General features: G+C 49.5%; 1 protein-coding gene across 3 annotated transcripts in view; it reads right to left on the bottom strand.

Annotated features, from left to right (window-relative positions):
* Positions 1–17,392, bottom strand: part of PLEKHA2 (pleckstrin homology domain containing A2) — a 1,084,343-nt gene extending 1,066,951 nt beyond the window's left edge. Inside the window, exon 1 of one of the 3 annotated variants that reach the window (XM_069617914.1) lies at positions 16,848–17,392. The gene's annotated coding sequence lies outside the window, so the exon portion shown is untranslated. The remainder of the gene's footprint in view (positions 1–16,847) is intronic. The other 2 variants (XM_069617916.1, XM_069617915.1) reach the window with 2 other exon arrangements.
* Between the last annotated feature and the right edge of the window lie 890 nt (positions 17,393–18,282).

Here is an 18,282-nt window from a genome sequence, read left to right as displayed (position 1 = left end):
GCACCGCGCAGACAATAAAGGAAGGTGAGGAGAGGCGGGAGGTCCCCCAGTTCATACGCAGACACAGAGCAGGGGGCAGAAGGGATTCCCGGCCACACACTGAGACCAGGTCAAGCAGAACCCAGGGCAGTGGGACCAGGAGGACCCCCTAGGAGGCCCACAGCACAATTGATATCCCAGGATAGGAGGCGGACACGGACATACCCCCATACTGGCAACAGGAGACCGCGTGGAGCTGAAGAGCAATCCAAGGAAGACGGGTGAGAGGGAGAACCCCCCAAAGCAAGGGACAGCGCCCATTCCCGCTCACCCAAATGCAGGGGTGGTGACCTGGTCCCCCAACACTCAAGTCCCCAACTGGGAATCAGAAGCGGAGGGGTGGTGGTAGATGTGGAGTGCAACAGGACCTGATGACACCCCCATCTCGCACCGGAGAGAAAACAATAAGAGCACAGCAGGGAGTTGGGGGAGAGAAGAGCAGCCACAAGAAGACCACAAGATCATCTTAGGGCGATCCTGAGAAAGGGGTGCCATCGCAAGAATCACCATGAATGGAACGTGGTAGGAAACAAGTGGCGCGAATCTTGCCCCCAACTCACGCAGCATGTCAAAGGCACGGGGGAAAGGAGGGTCACTCCAACTGCAAACCCCCTTTGCCGGGCACGACTCGAATCTGGTTCAAATGTGGGCCTCAGAGACCAAGACAAATCCTAGGGGGAAAGGTCAGGAGGACTTACAGGCTGCGCAGACTCTCCCACCTCAAGTACAAGCCTCGAAGGAAGACCTGCAGTCATGGTTCAGGGAGCTACAGGAGAAATTCATGACCACGGTGCAGGACCAATTTGGAATGCTGAGACAGGACATGAAGCAAGCATTGCAGGAACTCAGAGTAGATGTGTCGAACTTGGAAGAGCGGACGGATGCGTTGGAGAGGATTGTCCAAAATCTAGAAGAGGAATCTCAACAAAATGGGGAACTGCAAGAGCAACTGGTGAACCTAACCCACAACCTGGAACTGCAGTGCGAAGATCTGGAGAATCGCTCTCGAAGGTCGAACATCCGGATTAAAAAAATGGTTGAGTCGGTGCAGGATAAAGATCTCAAATCTGCCGTCCAGGAGGTCTTCAGAGACATTCTAGCTGCAAAGTGGGAGGAAGACGTCAGAATAGACAGGGTCTACAGAGTGGGCCCAAGGAGCACAGGAGACCCTGGAGAGCGCCCGAGAGATCTGCTGGTTGCCATCTCCTCATACCCCCAAAAAGAAAGGATCCTGAGGAGGGCGAGGGGCATGGACCACATTCGGAGGAATGGGGTGGAAATCCAACTACATCAGGATCTCGCCCTGGTAACACTGTAGAAGAGGAGACAAATGGCACAGGTGGTCAAGGAGCTGAACGCCAGAGAAATAAAATATAAGTGGACTTTTCCCTTTGGCCTTCTTTTTATGTGGGACGGGAGGCAGAGAAGGTTCAAAACATGTGAGGAAGGTCTGCAGGTCATGGGACTCCAGGAGGAGAGTAAATTGGAGAACTCCCAGCGGTCAAGGGAAGAACACCGCAGGGATCTGTCAGATTGGAAATTGGTGCAAACAAGAAATCCCTACAAAAAGGTAGGAGGCGGGGTGCGATGCCCGCTGCCGACCCCTGAAAGAAACAGTGGAGGGAAGGAGTCGGAGAGCAGGGTCCAAGTCGGGAATAGGAGAGGTCAAGGACAGCTCAATGGACGAGAGGTTGACGGCCCGGTGGAGGGCCACAGAGCAGGAATCCAAGGAAGACTGAGGTAATGCAGGGATAAGGATTCCCTGCAAAGTTACACCCGAGTAAGTAGAGGGTCAGGAGCGACAGGCGGCACGCCCTAGCAACCATAGACCCCTGGACCCTCCTCGGGCAAGTTGTTGGTTGTTGGAGAAGTTGGCGGGAGGGGAGAAGGGAAGGTGGGGGAGGAGGAGTTATAAAATGTTGGTGGAGTTCACGGTTGGGGGGAGGCAGAGATGGAGGAGCCGGAAGGATGGTCGGAGTGGCTGGGAGCAGGAGGCAATATACACCAGTAAGCAGGAATTATGGGTAAGCTGCGACTCCTAACTATTAATGTCAGGGGGTTAAATACCACCGTCAAAAGGAATAAGGTGGAGGGAATGCTGAGAAGGGAGGGAGGAGACGTTATAATGCTGCAAGAGACCCACGTTAGGCAGTGCAATAAGGATAAACTGCGCATAAAGGGATACAGCATGATAGGACAGTCCAATGCTCAGGACAAAAAGGCAGGAGTCCTGATAGCGGTCCACGAAAGTAGGAACGTCCATCTTCATAGGACGATGATGGACAAGATGGGGAGATTTATATTTGCAAACGTCACGATAAAGGGGCTCCGCCTCACACTAGCAGCAATTTATGCACCGAATACGGGGCAAGACGGCTTCCCGAGGGAGGCGCTGGGGAAATTGGAGGGATTTACGGGGGGGGATAATAATTCTGGGGGGGAGACCTGAACATGGCGTGGCACCTGGTTATAGATAGGAGCACAGGAGGAGGTCAGAGCCAGGGGTCGCCCTCAAAACGTCTCTGCCAGATGACGGGCCACATGGCACTAGGAGATGTATGGCGAGTGCTTAATGATCAGCAGAGTGGATATACCCACTACACACGTGTGTATAACTCGATGTCGAGAATAGATTATTTTTGGGTTTCGGCAGGACTTTCAGGGAATGGAAATTGGGCCTATCTCCCTATAAGATCATGTCCCACTGTGGCTAGACATGAGGACTCAGAACGGTAATAAGGGTCTATGGGGATGGAAGCTCCCACACAAGGTCCTCCAAGATCCAGTTATGGGGGAAGACATTAGGAGGAAAATACAATAATTTTTAGCTTTCAATGACACAGGGTAGGTAAAGTTGGGGATGGTATGGAAGGCCCTAAAGGCGGTCATGAGGGGACAGTTCATAGCCATGAAGGCGACCAAGGCCAAACAGAGGTATGCATGGGAAAAGGAACTAGAATGAAAACTGGCAGTTATCCAAGGGAAATGCATAAACAAACCCACATTATCGCTGAAGAGGGCTCTGAGACATGTGCAGGGGCAGTTAGACATGCTAAGAACTAAAAAAGCAGAGATAAGCCTCCTACGCCTTAGGCAGTGGTATTATACGAAAGATAACAGGGCCGATAAACTATTAGCGAGGCAATTGAGAACCAAGCAACAGAAGTTAACGATTAGGGAAATTCGCAATAAACATGGGGAGAAGCTTACCAGTACCACTGAGAAGGGAGAGGAGTTCAGAACCTTCTACCGAGACTTGTATGCCACAGGTAACCCAAGCGGGGAGGATAAAGATAGCTATTTAAATTCTTTCACATTGCCGCATATAACCGTAGAGGACAGGGAAGAACTGGAGGGGGCCATAAGGGAGGAAGAAGTACAGACAGCAATTAAGAGGCTACAGACGCGTAAGGCGCCGGGGCTGGATGGCTTCACTGCGGCTTTCTATAAAAAATACACAGAGGATTTAGTTCCATTCCTGACAAAATTGTATAACTCCTTAAGAGAGAAGGGAAACTTGACCCCAAATATAAACAAAGCGAAGGTCCTGGTCTTCCACAAAGCGGGAAAAGACCCGGCATACCCAGGGTCTTACCGCCCAATTGCCTTGATAAATCAGGATGCCAAAATCTACACAAAACTTCTTGCCTCTAGGTTATCCCCACTACTCCCCAACCTGATAAATACAGATCAGTCAGGATTTGAGGCGCATTGCGCATCTGGTGGAGAAGGTTGCAATTCTGCTAGCGGTCGATGCCACAACGGCGGTCAATGGTCAATCCTCTTTAGAACACTAGAACAGATGGGGTTCGGGGACACATTTTTAACATGATTAGGGCTAATTACAACTCCCCCTCCATTAGGATAGGCATAAATGGTGAGGTAACGGGTAGAGTGGAGCTTTCGAGGGGTACGAAGCAAGGATTCCCTCTTTCTCCCCTATTATACGCTATCTTCCTGGAGCTACTACTATGCAGGTTTAGGGAGTTGGGGACGATAGAGGGGATGGAAATGGCTGGTAAGCAACACAAGGTAGTCGCGTACGCTGACGATCTGCAGATGATTGTAGCGGACCCGACCTGCACTCTCCCAGAGGTAATAAGGGAGTTGGAGACCTTCGTGCGATAGCGGGGTTAAAGATAAACAGGAATAAATCTGAAATTCTCCCACTAGCAGGGGACTTCCGGGAACTGAGGAGGGTGGCCGCATCACTTGGACTGAGGTATGCAGACAAGGGGATCAAATATTTAGGAATAACTCTTACGAGCAGCGTGAACCAACTGTATGGGGGGAATTTCCCGGGCTTGCTGGGGACAATCAAGAGGGGATTGGAGAGATGGAACCCCCTGGCGATTTCACGGTGGGGGCGAGTCTCCACGATAAATATGTCGATTCTCCCAAAACTATTATTTTATTTTCAAGCTATCCGATAAAGATCCCCAGGTCCTTCTTCAGGGCGCTAGCAAAGGCTATAACCTCATTTATATGAAAAAAGAAAGCACCAAGGGTATCAAAAACAGTGTTAACGGCCTCAATAAAGGAGGGTGGTTTGGCTCTTCGCACTTCTACAGGTAATATCAGGCAGCCCAGCTGTGGGTACCGAAAGAATGGATTGGGGAGGAGCAACATAAGGTTTGGGCTGAACAGGATAGAGCGGTCGCCAGAACACCACTGAGGGAACTGCTGTGGAAGGGTATCCAGTATAGACGCACAAACCTGAGAGTCAGCGCGGTCATGAAGGCTCCGCTGGACGCGTGGGACGAACTGGCACAGAGTGGCATAGTGACAACAGTGCCGGGACCCTTTACCCCCTGCTCAGGAACCCAGAATTCCCACCGGGTATGGAAAAGGGTGCTTACAGGAACTGGGAACTGGCGGGGTGCACAAACATTGAGGAAATGATGGAGGATCAGGAGGTACTACAGTTTGAAACTTGCATAAAGAGCTTGAAACTCAGGGAATCAGATATGTTTAAATATGAACAACTTAAACACTGGTTAAACACCCCAATGATCAAACAGGCGGCGACACAGGACCTCACTCAGTCTGAGAAGTTCACTATAACCAACCCGGGAACCAGAAAGCTGGTATCAACCCTCTATAAATTCATCAATGTGCAGGGGGAAAGGGTCAGTTGGACCTATATGGTGAAATGGGAGCAAACCTTGGGGAGCCCATCAGTAGGGAGCAATGGGAAGAACTTTGGGGCGGTATCCCATGATTGACACGATCGGTCCAGATGAGGGAGATGTGGGTAAAGGTGATGACCCAGTGGCACTTGACACCAGTGAGGTTGAAAGGGATGTTTCCGCAGGTGTCCAATAGGTGCTGGAGAGAGTGTAGAGGCGAAGGCACTTGGAGGCACATCTGGTTGGACTGTAAAAACATACAGGGCTTCTGGGTCGAAATAAAGGCACAGATGCAGGGAATCCTCCCGAATGTGGCTCGAATGGGGGAGCGGGTGTGGATCTGTGGGCTCAAGGACCTCGCAGAAAAAGAGCTCTCTAAGTCGCATTGAAGGTGCTTTATGGGACTGTTAATAGTGGCCTGGGCAGCTATAGCCCAGAGCTGGAAGCACCAGGATCCCCCATTGGTTTTCAGCTGGCTGCAGAAGGTCTGGTCTCTAGTTACAATTGAAAAACTCTCCCACACCCTGAAAGGCGCTAGTGGCTCCTTTGCAAAAGAATGGGGAAAGGTGTTGGAATACACTTAATCGGACTACATGGAGCAGTGCTGTCCACACAAAATAAAAATATTGGACTTGTACAGGGCATGAGCGACTCCCAGAGGACTTAGAGAATATTCTCCGGCCGGAGAAGGGAGGAGGAGTAGGGGGGGTGGGGTGTTATCCGTTGTATGTTCTGCTTATGAAAATAATAAATACATTTATAAATAAGACTGATGGTGTAACTGAAGTACTAAGAGAAACATGTACCTAAGTGATGAAGTGATCATGAATATAAGGAGGTAAAGCCAATAACTGTAAATACGCTGCAACGCAAGATAGAAAAGACATATAGAAGCTTGCTAAAAAAGATGTATATACATAACGTTTAGGATGGCCATTGGAAAAAAATGGACGATGGCCCGTGTTAAGAATTAACCCTGAAACCTCAACATACGAGCCTAGGATTGCAAATTGATGAACTGATGAAGAAGCTGTTTTCATGTGCAGAATAAGGGAGTACCGGGAACCAAGGAGACTATTTCGAGAAATAGGTGCAAGGCACAAAGGGAATCGAATGGACAGACCATATGGCACTAGGACATATTTCTGCTAAAATTAGGAGAAGTAAGGACATTTGCAGGTGCCAAGTGCTGAACAACCATGAAGGCCACGAAGGCAAAAGCCTAAGTCAGGTGGAGGGAGCAAGTCTCTAGAGGCCAAGAGAAGCAACGACACGCAGTATAATAGAATCAAATAACATTAATTGAGAGGCTGTAAGGGACAAAATCGAGGTCTCCTAACACGTTAATAGAAGTCGAACAGAAGGGTTATTCATTAAAGCCAGATGGAGATAGAAGCATGCCCATACTCCCTTAAATGTTCCAGAACAGTGAGCAGACTACGAGGTCAACTACAAGCGGTTGGCCTTGGCAAAGAATTAGGTCGATGAAATGTGACAGACTAATTGGGAAAACAAAGAGCTAGTTGATGCAGTTCGAACACCTAGGTTCATTTTCACTCACATGCTGCTAGCCGAGCCGAAAGACCAAGGTTGGATGGGGTTGCAGACCAATCATAAGCCTGCCATGCACATTTACATACAATGTTGCATTTATTAGTCTGATGTCATATTCTCTGCTATAATCAGTAAATGACATATGTAGAAGTAGCTCAGGGCGTGTCCTACAGACAAGGGGCAGCCAATGACATATTAACCCGTATGATTCCATAGGTAGACATGTTCCAATAATCCAATCTCTCTCGTGAATAGGTTTTGCAAAATGACACGTAGGATGACATCATAAATGAAGTATGAAAAAGTATATAAACCCTGTACAAGCAAGATAGGATGTGAATATTCATGCATCTATTTTGATAGCTGTTATATCTCTTTGCTTTCTTTTGTTGAAATTAAAGAAGTATTTTACCATCTTCCTTGGGTCTGGCCTGTCAATTGGTCTAAGATATTTACATCTAGCGCATAGAGGACGCTTCAAAGTGCTAGAGCACACCTGCCACCTAGGTTATTGTGCCTCTCACACACGTAAGTGGACACCTAGGCAAATTTGCAGCATTGTTGAAATCAACACGTGTGCCTCAGTCTATCTACACAGAAGCCAAGCAGGCCTTGAGGCACTGTGTTCCTTTCAGGCAGGGAGGCTTCTGAAGGATTTTATCTTTTATTTTTTGTTTTAAAATCACAGCCCTGGCCCAGGAAAGAACACCCCTGCCAGCCTGGGAGGCAATTGCCCCTTGCTACACCTTCCGAACCCACCCCTGACTGCTGGTGCCTACGCCAGACATGTTGTTTGAAGGAAGCTTGTACTGCTGCCACATATATTGCAATTCTCCTGCGAGTGGCAACTCTGCACTCATGCTGACTTTGCTGCAGAGGTCATGTAGGATAGAAGTCTTCAGTCTTGCTGGCAGTACTGTGTACTTTCTCTTTGAGTAGAGTCTTATACTGTTGCTGTCTCTTCCAGACCTGTTGTGGGAGGGACTCTTGCATGACTGCTACGTGTGCTGCACCTTTCATGTGGGTGGGAACCTTGCAATAGGAATGAAGCTTGCATTGCTGCTTTCTATTGTAATCCAAGAAAGAATGCACAGCTGCTTTCTGTGCTGAACCTATTCTGTAAAATGGAAGCTTGGGCTGCGGGTCTTTTCGCTGCACCACTGTATGTGCAATGCAAGCACTGCTGGTAGCCATGCTAGACCTATTCTGTGAAATGAAACGTGGACTGCCCGTCTTTGTGCTGCGCCACTTGTATGTACAATGCTTGCACTGCTGCTAGCCATGCTGGGCCTATTCTGTGCAATGGAAGCTTGGGCTGATGGTCTTTGCGCTGCACCACTTGTATGGGCAATGCTTGCACTGCTGCTAGCCATGCTGGACCTATTCTGTGCAATGGAAGCTTGGGCTGATGGTCTTTGCGCTGCACCACTGTATGTGCAATGCAAGCACTGCTGGTAGCCATGCTAGACCTATTCTGTGAAATGAAACGTGGACTGCCCGTCTTTGTGCTGCGCCACTTGTATGTACAATGCTTGCACTGCTGCTAGCCATGCTGGGCCTATTCTGTGCAATGGAAGCTTGGGCTGATGGTCTTTGCGCTGCACCACTTGTATGGGCAATGCTTGCACTGCTGCTAGCCATGCTGGACCTATTCTGTGCAATGGAAGCTTGGGCTGATGGTCTTTGCGCTGCACCACTTGTATGGGCAATGCTTGCACTGCTGCTTTCTGTGCTGGACCTATTCAGTGAAATGGAAGCTCGTGCTGCTGGTCATTGTGCTGCAGCACTTGTATGGGCAATGCTTGCACTGCTGCTAGTCATGCTGGGCCTACTCTGTGCAATGGAAGCTGGGCCTATTCTGTGCAATGGAAGCTGATGGTCTTTGCGCTGCACCACTTGTATGGGCAATGCTTGCACTACTGCTAGCCATGCTGGGCCTACTCTGTGAAATGGAAGCTCGGGCTGCTGGTCTTTGTGTTGCGCACTTGTAAGGGCAATGCTTGCACTGCAGCTAGCCATGCTGGGCCTATTCTGTGCAATTAAAGCTTGGGCTGATGGTCTTTGCACTGCACCACTTGTATGGGCAATGCTTGCACTACTGCTAGCCATGCTGGGCCTACTCTGTGAAATGGAAGCTCGGGCTGCTGGTCTTTGTGCTGCGCACTTGTAAGGGCAATGCCTACACTACTGCTAGCCATGCTGGGCCTATTCTGTCAAATGGAAGCTCGGGCTGCTGGTCTTTGTGCTGTGCACTTGTCAGGGCAATGCTTGCACTGCACCTAGCCATGCTGGGCCTATTCTGTGCAATTAAAGCTTGGGCTGATGGTCTTTGCACTGCACCACTTGTATGGGCAATGCTTGCACTGCTGCTGGCCATGCTGGGCCTATTCTGTGCAATGGAAGCTCGCACTGCTGGTCTTTGTGCTGCACCTCTTGTTTGTGCAACGCTTGCACGGCTGCTAGCCATGCTGGGCCTATTCTGTGCAATGGAAGCTTGGGCTGATGGTCTTTGCGCTGCACCACTTGTATGGGCAATGCTTGCACTGCTGCTAGCCATGCTGAGCCTATTCTGTGCAATGGAAGCTCGGTCTGCTGGTCTTTGCGCTGCACCAATGGTATGGGCAATGCTTGCACTGCTGCTAGCCATGCTGGGCCTATTCTGTGCAATGGAAGCTTGGGCTGATGGTCTTTGCGCTGCACCACTTGTATGGGCAATCCTTGCACTGCTGCTAGCCATGCTGGGCCTATTCTGTGCAATGGAAGCTTGGGCTGATGGTCTTTGCGCTGCACCACTTGTATGGGCAATGCTTGCACTGCTGCTAGCCATGCTGGGCCTATTCTGTGCAATGGAAGCTTGGGCTGATGGTCTTTGTGCTGCACCACTTGTATGGGCAATGCTTGCAAGGCTGCTTTCTGTGCTGGACTTATTCAGTGAAATGGAAGCTCGGGCTGCTGGTCATTGTGCTGCACCACTTGTATGGGCAATGCTTGCACTGCTGCTAGCCATGCTGGGCCTATTCTGTGCAATGGAAGCTTGGGCTGATGGTCTTTGCGCTGCACCACTTGTATGGGCAATGCTTGCACTGCTGCTAGCCCTGCTGGGCCTATTCTGTGCAATGTAAGCTCGGGCTGATGGTCTTTGCGCTGCACCACTTGTATGGGCAATGCTTGCACTGCTGCTAGCCATGCTGGGCCTATTCTGTCAAATGGAAGCTCGGGCTGCTGGTCTTTGTGCTGTGCACTTGTCAGGGCAATGCTTGCACTGCTGCTAGCCATGCTGGGCCTATTCTGTGCAATTGAAGCTTGGGCTGATGGTCTTTGCGCTGCACCACTTGTATGGGCAATGCTTGCACTGCTGCTAGCCATGCTGGGCCTATTCTGTGCAATGTAAGCTCGGGCTGCTGGTCTTTGTTCTGCACCACTCGTTTGTGCAATGCTTGCACAGCTGCTAACCATGCTGGGCCTATTCTGTGCAATGGAAGCTTGGGCTGATGGTCTTTGCGCTGCACCACTTGTATGGGCAATGCTTGCACTGCTGCTAGCCATGCTGGGCCTATTCTGTGCAATAGAAGCTTGCGCTGCTGGTCTTTGTGCTGCACCTCTTGTTTGTGCAACGCTTGCACGGCTGCTAGCCATGCTGGGCCTATTTTGTGCAATGGAAGCTTGGGCTGATGGTCTTTGCGCTGCACCACTTGTATGGGCAACGCTTGCACTGCTGCTAGCCAAGCTGAGCCTATTCTGTGCAATGGAAGCTCGGTCTGCTGGTCTTTGCGCTGCACCACTTGTATGGGCAATGCTTGCACTGCTGCTAGCCATGCTGGGCCTATTCTGTGCAATGGACGCTTGGGCTGATGGTTTTTGAGCTGCACCACTTGTATGGGCAATGCTTGCACTGCTGCTAGCCATGCTGTGCCTATTCTGTGCAATGGAAGCTTGCACTTGTATGGGCAATGCTTGCAAGGCTGCTTTCTGTGCTGGGCCTATTCTGTGCAATGGAAGCTCGGGCTGCTTGTCATTGTGCTGCACCACTTGTATGGGCAATGCTTGCACTGCTGCTAGCCATGCTGGGCCTATTCTGTGCAATGGAAGCTCGGGCTGATGGTCTTTGCGCTGCACCACTTGTATGGGCAATGCTTGCACTGCTGCTAGCCATGCTGGGCCTATTCTGTGCAATTGAAGCTTGGGCTGATGGTCTTTGCGCTGCACCACTTGTAGGGGCAATGCTTGCACTGCTGCTAGCCATGCTGGGCCTATTCTGTGCAATGGAAGCTTGGGCTGATGGTCTTTGCGCTGCACCACTTGTAGGGGCAATGCTTGCACTGCTGCTAGCCATGCTGGGCCTATTCTGTGCAATGGAAGCTTGGGCTGATGGTCTTTGCACTGCACCACTTGTATGGGCAATGCTTGCACGGGTGCTAGCCATGCTGGGCCTATTCTGTGCAATGGAAGCTTGGGCTGATGGTCTTTGCGCTGCACCACTTGTATGGGCAATGCTTGCACTGCTGCTAGCCATGCTGGGCCTATTCTGTGCAATGGAAGCTTGGGCTGATGGTCTTTGCGCTGCACCACTTGTTTGTGCAACGCTTGCACTGCTGCTAGCCGTGCTGCACCTGCTCGGGGCAGTGAAGGGGATGCTGCCCTTGCAGCCTGTGTGCCACCTCTTCAGCGAGTGGCGTGCATGCACACTGTTGCTGCTCGTGCGTTGCCTGTCCAGTGAATGGCAGGGAAGCGTGACCTGCACCCTGTTCTGTGTGGCATCTGAACTTTCTGAGGGCAATGTGTTAACTGGTGCATCAATTAGTTCCTAAATGGGCAATGCGGGACCTGAGCATGTCAAGCTGAACCTGGGCTTATTAATCCATTTCTGCCAAATGAATCTGAAAATGGCACTATGGACCTTTGAATGTAAGGTTGTCACTGTGCCCATCCAGACGAAACCGGGCGCATGTAACGCGTTCATTTGATATGAGGCTGAAGGCAGTGTGTAGGCACGTGAGGCTGATTCTGGGTGTATTATCGTGGCATGTGAGTGTTACAGCAGAGTAGTGGATGGTGTTGGAAATGGGCGTGTGAGAACGAGGCAAGACCCGTGAAGGTGTTCCTGGCATATTGAGTGTGCACAGTGCAATGGGATAGTGTACCTGAGCAGAGCAATGGATGTCTGTAGATGCAATGTGGAGGCGGGACATTGGGAAGTCATAGTACTGAGCTGATGTTTGAAGGCACTGCCAACGTGCATGGCCTGACCACTTGCAAACCCCCCCTTTTAACTTGCCGCATGAACCCACCCTCCCCCCAAAATAAACTGGATTCAAGCTCGTTCATTGGTTACTATTACCATTTGACGACGTCAAAGGGGCGAAAGGCCATGCAGGGCACAAGCGCGCGACCTGCAGGCCGAGCACCCACTTATCTCGGAGTTACCCCCGGCTGACACATTCCACCAGATACGAGAATGACTTTGGCATCCTCATTTTAAAACAGCTAACGGGTGCGTTTGGGTTTAGAAATATTCCGCAGCGGGTGGAAAGACTGCGTTTTGTTTTTGTGAAGTAGCTGTCTGCGAGTTTAAACAACCCAGGTTGGTTTTCTGAGAGTGGCAGTGGCAGCCATCGTCCGTGAGAAGTGCGGGCTGTCAGTAAGTGACATCACAACTTGAGGACTACAATTTAATCTGCTATTTCTTTTGTCACAAATGCAGGTTTGTGACGTGATCAGCCAGCTGTGGTGTCACAGTAACAGCAGTGTAGATATATTATGTTGTGTTATGCATAGTGTGTTACGCATTGTATTACAGCATACCCATGGCCGGTAAGAGAGCGCCGTACGATATGCCTTGTCTCGAGAGCTGCAGCTGCAAAACCGAAGGGAAAGGCAGGTCTCTTAATAGTCACAGTCAGGTTGCAACTGTGCTTTTGTTAGCCGGCTACACCGATGTACACATCGCAGCACCTCAACGCTGAAGGATGGGTAACCCGGGCCACGCCCAATTCCTTTTTTACGACACGTCCTAGCAACCCCTAACTTCACCCAAGTGTGAAAGAGCGAAACATACGCCACTGGAAAACACGATAAAAATGCACGCACTGTGACGCTCTGACAAACGTAAACTCGCCTTTAGATATGCGGAGAATGTGACACGGGAAGTGCGGCTCAGCAGGTGCAGGTTGTCCACATACACACACCTGCTGCCGCCTGTCACCCGCACAGAACCCAGGCCCCTGTGCAAGGGTGGGGAGTGGCGGCTGTGGGAGAGCACTGACACATGTCACCCACACACACACACAACCCCCGTGCCAGGGCAATGAATGGGGACAGGGCCAGTCTTTGCATCAGGCCGTGCAGGCGGCTGCCTGACGTGCCAGGCTCTAGGGGGCGCCTGTCCAACTCTTCTAAAAGGGCTCCAACACCACCACCATGCACGGTGCTTGATGCTGCAATGCTGCACCATTTAGTTTTATTCTGATAAAGTTAAGCACACTATGTTACTAGCTACGTATACAAAAACAAGGTGCTACTTTAAAGCAGACTGAGTGGGAAAAGCCAGGCTAGCCGTGCACCTCGGGTCTCCATGGCAGTTACTGGATCATAGTGAAAAGCAACATTTGTTGCTTATCAGTTCTTTGGGCCCAGACAGGCCTGATCGCACGTGCCTCCTCCTCAGTGCATGCGCTGCAGTTAGGAGGAGATTGTTTAGCTGGCTGGGCTTTTCAGGCAGCTCCTACTTTAGCCGGACAGCAGGGACTGGACACTCCAAAGAGATGAATCGCCATCAGGCTTGGAGGATCAAGTCCCAGGCACAGGAGCAGCAGGTCCAGTGAGGACAGGACTCAGGAGGAGGCCAAGTCCTTGTGAAGGCGTCTGCCAAGAGTGACACTATCCGATCCTGATGGATTGTGCTCAGGAAATACAAAAGACAGTGCTTATTGATTCGGTAAGATTTTGGTTGCGCCCCACGAGCCCTCTTGTCCATACAAACATAAAATATGACACAATGTATTATCCATACTGCCACTGGGCTTCCATTCCAAAGGTTGTAGACTGCAAGTACATGGTATCATAATCACACAGCAAATTAAGCCTGTTGTCTGCAGTTCTCTCACCTTGTGTTGTGTCGGATGTTGGTTTTCTGGTCCTGTCTGCCTGGCATGAAATAAAGACAAAGTGGTGTATGTAAAGCCATTCATGCTTCGGTAAAGTAAGTGTGTGATATCACGGAAAATAAGGCCATCCCTTTAGCCAGGATTGTGCTCAAGAAATACACAATCCGGTGTTGGATTGGGTAATATTTAGTGTACACCACGATCCCACCCCTCCATAAGAACATCAAATATGACAGTGTATTCCGTACTGCCATTGCCACTAGCACTGGGCTTCCGCTCCAAACCGGACATTGGTATCGTAATCACACAGCAAATTAGGCCTCAGGAAGGGCTGAAGTTGCGTGTGCAGATCTCTAACCTTGTGTCGTGTGGGACGTTGGTTCTCCGCTCCTGACTCCCCCTCTCGTCCTACTTCACCACACTCGCCCGACTAATTGCTCCTGTGCCCCTGTAGCCAAACCAACTGAGCTGAGAATGTACTACAGGAATAGCCATTAGGTAGTTTTATGTCCTGTGGGTTATTCTGACAGTAAAATGTTTAGATTATCAAAATTAACTTGCAGGATTAAAAGCAGTGCGTTAGTACCCTAAAGCAAGGTTTTGCTCAATTCTTGTAGCACAGGCAGACACAGCTATGCATACGTCGGGACGTACCACAAGCGGCGACAAACAACCTACATTCATTATTGTCCTTTGAGGTATGCAACATTCTACTGAGCTAAACTCGGCCCCACCCATCCCAGCCTGGCTCTCTTGTTTCAGTTACAGACAGTTTTACCAGCAAGCGAGACGATCGTGTAACACTTGTCTTCTGCAGTGAGTACATTATAGAATCTGCTGGTGCTCCACAAGCAGTGTCATTATCTAGGTGCTGTAATGGCATCCCCCACAGCGGAACGAGGAACAGAACAGAGGCACTTTTAATGTCTTCCTCTTCAGAGATATCATATATCCTATGCATGTAATTTATGTAAATGGTCATTTTTAAATCATATTCCAGTGGCGTGATAGAAAGGCCCAGTGTAGATTTTCACTAGTACAGCAGGTAAATGGGCCCCTGCGGCATCACGCAAGTGAGTGAGTCAACCCCCTGTCCTCCAAGTGAAAGGACCTAGTTCTAGTTCTACACCGAGATTTATTTCAGGCAGGCCAGATCTGAACTCTCAGGACCGGAGACTGGCCTCTGGGTCATGCCACTGCTATAGATATGAAGCTTTTAAGATCACTGCGAAAGAGGGTGGTGAACTGTAGTTGCTGAGGCCTCTGTAGTTAACATGGGTGGTAAATAAAGGCTGAAGGACTTATTACCTAGCGAAGGCCACTGTACTCAAGTACAGGGACGGCGCTGGGGCCTTTCAACATTTTCAAAGGAAAGGTGTCTGGTTCCTCAGGGGGCCCTCAGCAACTGGCCCCAGGTTGCCGGTCAGCAGTCGTGCAATATATTAATTTCTAAAGCTGTGTTTTCTCTTCCCACAAGATATACAGAAGTGTTATCACCTCAGTGCCTTCAAACACTGGTTCCTCCACATGAGCCATTTGCTGACAAAGAAGGGTTTAGAGCTCTTCACTGGGCATTTCCTGTTTAAGCTCCCTGGCGGCTAACCATCTTGTGATAATCGGTGGCTAGTAACCTTACCTTTTTCGGTATTGTAACGTATGCAACCCAGTGATCCCGCAAACATCATGTTGAAATGGGCCCCCACAAATCTGGCCTACTTGAGTAGAGTGGTCACCAATCTACAGAGTGGGTGCCTCTATTTCATAACTGGTTGACTACACCTTGTAGGGAGCAGGGTGTTTGGTAGGGAAGTTTCACAAATACAGTAATGATAATGATATGTTTATATAGTTTTCACGAAAACACTTTACATAGAACATATACAGTATCACCCAACCAAAGTTGGTACTCTAAAAAGCTGATGTATACATGAAACAAAATACCATGAAGGAGCCCTTTTTTAAATTTAATAGCGTACACCATGCAGGCCAACATATCTATTCCAGTCAAGCACCACACACCGTGGGTAATAATAAGCAGCGCTCAGATACCTGAGGGTTCGTAGCGCTATATAAATGCCAAATTATTATTATTATTATTATTATTATTATTATTATTATTAAGGGATGATAGGCCAGTCCTGCTTTTAACTTTGCATTCTGGAACTTGTCGTTCTGTATTTCCCCATTATAAATCCAGGACAGCTCCCTAATAGAATGGATAATGTTGGCATGTATAGTATGAACTGAATAACTTCTAGACTCTTCAAATGTTGACAAATAAATCACAGTGATATAAAAATCACGTGTCCAGGATCACACACTTTGCAGTGAAGTTGGCATTTGAGACCAGTCTGTAATTTAGGCACTTAAGCACATGTTTGCATGTCCAATTGTTAGAAATGTGGGCTTTTGCTTGGAATTTGCAATGTCAAAGTCAAGAAAAGTTACTTTTTGGACACATAATACAGGTAACATTCTAAGACTGTCACCTAGTAGCGAATGTATGCATGTTGTATTACATTTCCATCTGGTTCTTTATGGAGTGCCCCATTAAGAACATTTGTAAAATCCAATTTTGTCATTTTTTGAGGGTGGAGCTAGGCGCCAACAATGCTTCCCGCCTGGGGTGCAATCTGGTCTAAGACCGGCCCTGAATGGGGACACGGTGCCACGGCAGCCCACACTGCTCTCGGACTTCTCCTCAAGGCTGCCGGGTCTGCCTGCATCTCTCCGTGTATTTCCTTTCGGGTCTGCATCGTGTGCCTGCAGAGCTCGCATTGCCTGCTCCCACGCCAGGCGCATACCTCCTTCGCTCGCTTGCTTTCATCTTGACAACCCGTAACTTTGGATAGTTGCGAAGTCCGTCGTGACGTGCGCACGAAACATGTAAAAGCGGGGTCAGACTCGCGCCTTAAATGAGGGTCTGTTCAGTGCACCACCCTCACTTTTTTCATGACTATCAGCACTTTAGTGGGCACCGTCAAAACAAATTGCACAGAAGTGACTCACATTAACAACTCACCTTTTGTGCTTGAAAAGTCGGGGCCGCAGCTGCGAGAAGGGGGATGCTTGAGGGGATGTGGGGGCGCTCCTTTGGGTCCCCGGACTTTGAGGATGGCTTTGTTTGAGGGGCGTAGAGGGCGCGCCCTAAAGACGAGAAGCCATGGGTGCCCCCCGCGCAGGCACATCCAGAAAGTGACAGCAACTCCCCCGCAAGCAGCGGCCGCCTCACCACATCACTCACATTCCCTTCACCTCTCTCTCTCTAAACGTGTTTCTTTTTTCCGGGTCAGCTGCGTTTTCAGGTTACCAAACCCAGCCCCGGATGTGAGCAGGGCAATAATAGGAGAAGTCTCAGGCTGTCACTGTGCTGAAGCTGGAAGAGGAAGGACAGCGCCTGCAGACACTGGGAGCGGGGCTGGGCACGGGTGGGGGATGGGCATTTTTTTTTTTTAGAGGAATTAGAGGAACAAGTGTGTATGTCTGGCCAGAGGCTGCGCACCCCGGACGCGCACTCGTGTGCAGCTGCACACAGACCGGCCCAACTGACTGTATTAACAGAATGATAACAGGCGCACTGTCTCGGGCATCGCTCGCCACCGCTGGGTCCTAGTGCTATACCGGTGTGACGGATGCTACTGAACGCTTCCTTCTTCGCAGCGCATGTCATTAACAATTACAAACGCAACACGCACGGGAAAGAAGTGTAAGAATGCGCGTTCATGCAGGTTAAGGTAGCAGAGCGACCCCGATACCGCAATGCAGAGCGACCACTTCCTGCTTAGTTCACACTGCCGTGCATTATAGAATTTACTTCCCCGAACACCTAATTTAAAAGTGATATACAAGTAACAAACTGCAAATGGAGGTGAGCTAAAATGCCAGGGTTAGCTGCAAATCACACAACTGACATGGTCCAACTGCAAAGCAACAGTGTGAGGTAATACATTGGGAACAGTTAAACTAGGGGTCGTTTTCCATATGTTTCAACTGTTGGGGAGAAGAGGTACAGCGCCCAGCCTTAAGGCACCCAGTATGATCCAACAGTTACCAACACAGCAAGGTACATCACTAGATGCATGACGCTGCGAGGAAGTCACTGGGCAGGCAGAAGTATGTGAGCGTTAAACAAGTTCTCTCAGTAATTGTATTTGGCCAACGGTTGGGCATGTATTTTTGAGTATATATGGATCGATTACATTTTTTCTTCCAATTAATCTTATCTTAGATGTTCAGATATTTACACATATGGGTTGGAAACCACCATCTTGTGATGATCTAATCTGTCCGCCATTTTGTGATGATCTAATCTGTCCATCTTCGTATAACTCATTCCCCTCTAGCTGACATCAGCAGATGCAAACTCCAACATTACGCCCCTTGTCAACATGACACTGCACAACTCCTACAAACGTCCTCTGTGCACAACGTGGTTGTTCTAGAAGATTTTAATGTGA

The sequence above is a fragment of the Ambystoma mexicanum genome, chromosome 10 (assembly GCF_040938575.1).
Source record: "Ambystoma mexicanum isolate Mex_15411 chromosome 10, UKY_AmexF1_1, whole genome shotgun sequence".
In the NCBI taxonomy this organism is placed as follows: domain Eukaryota; kingdom Metazoa; phylum Chordata; class Amphibia; order Caudata; family Ambystomatidae; genus Ambystoma; species Ambystoma mexicanum.
The sequence above is the reverse complement of the archived record's forward strand: the minus strand, read 5'-3'. Positions and strand labels throughout refer to the sequence as shown.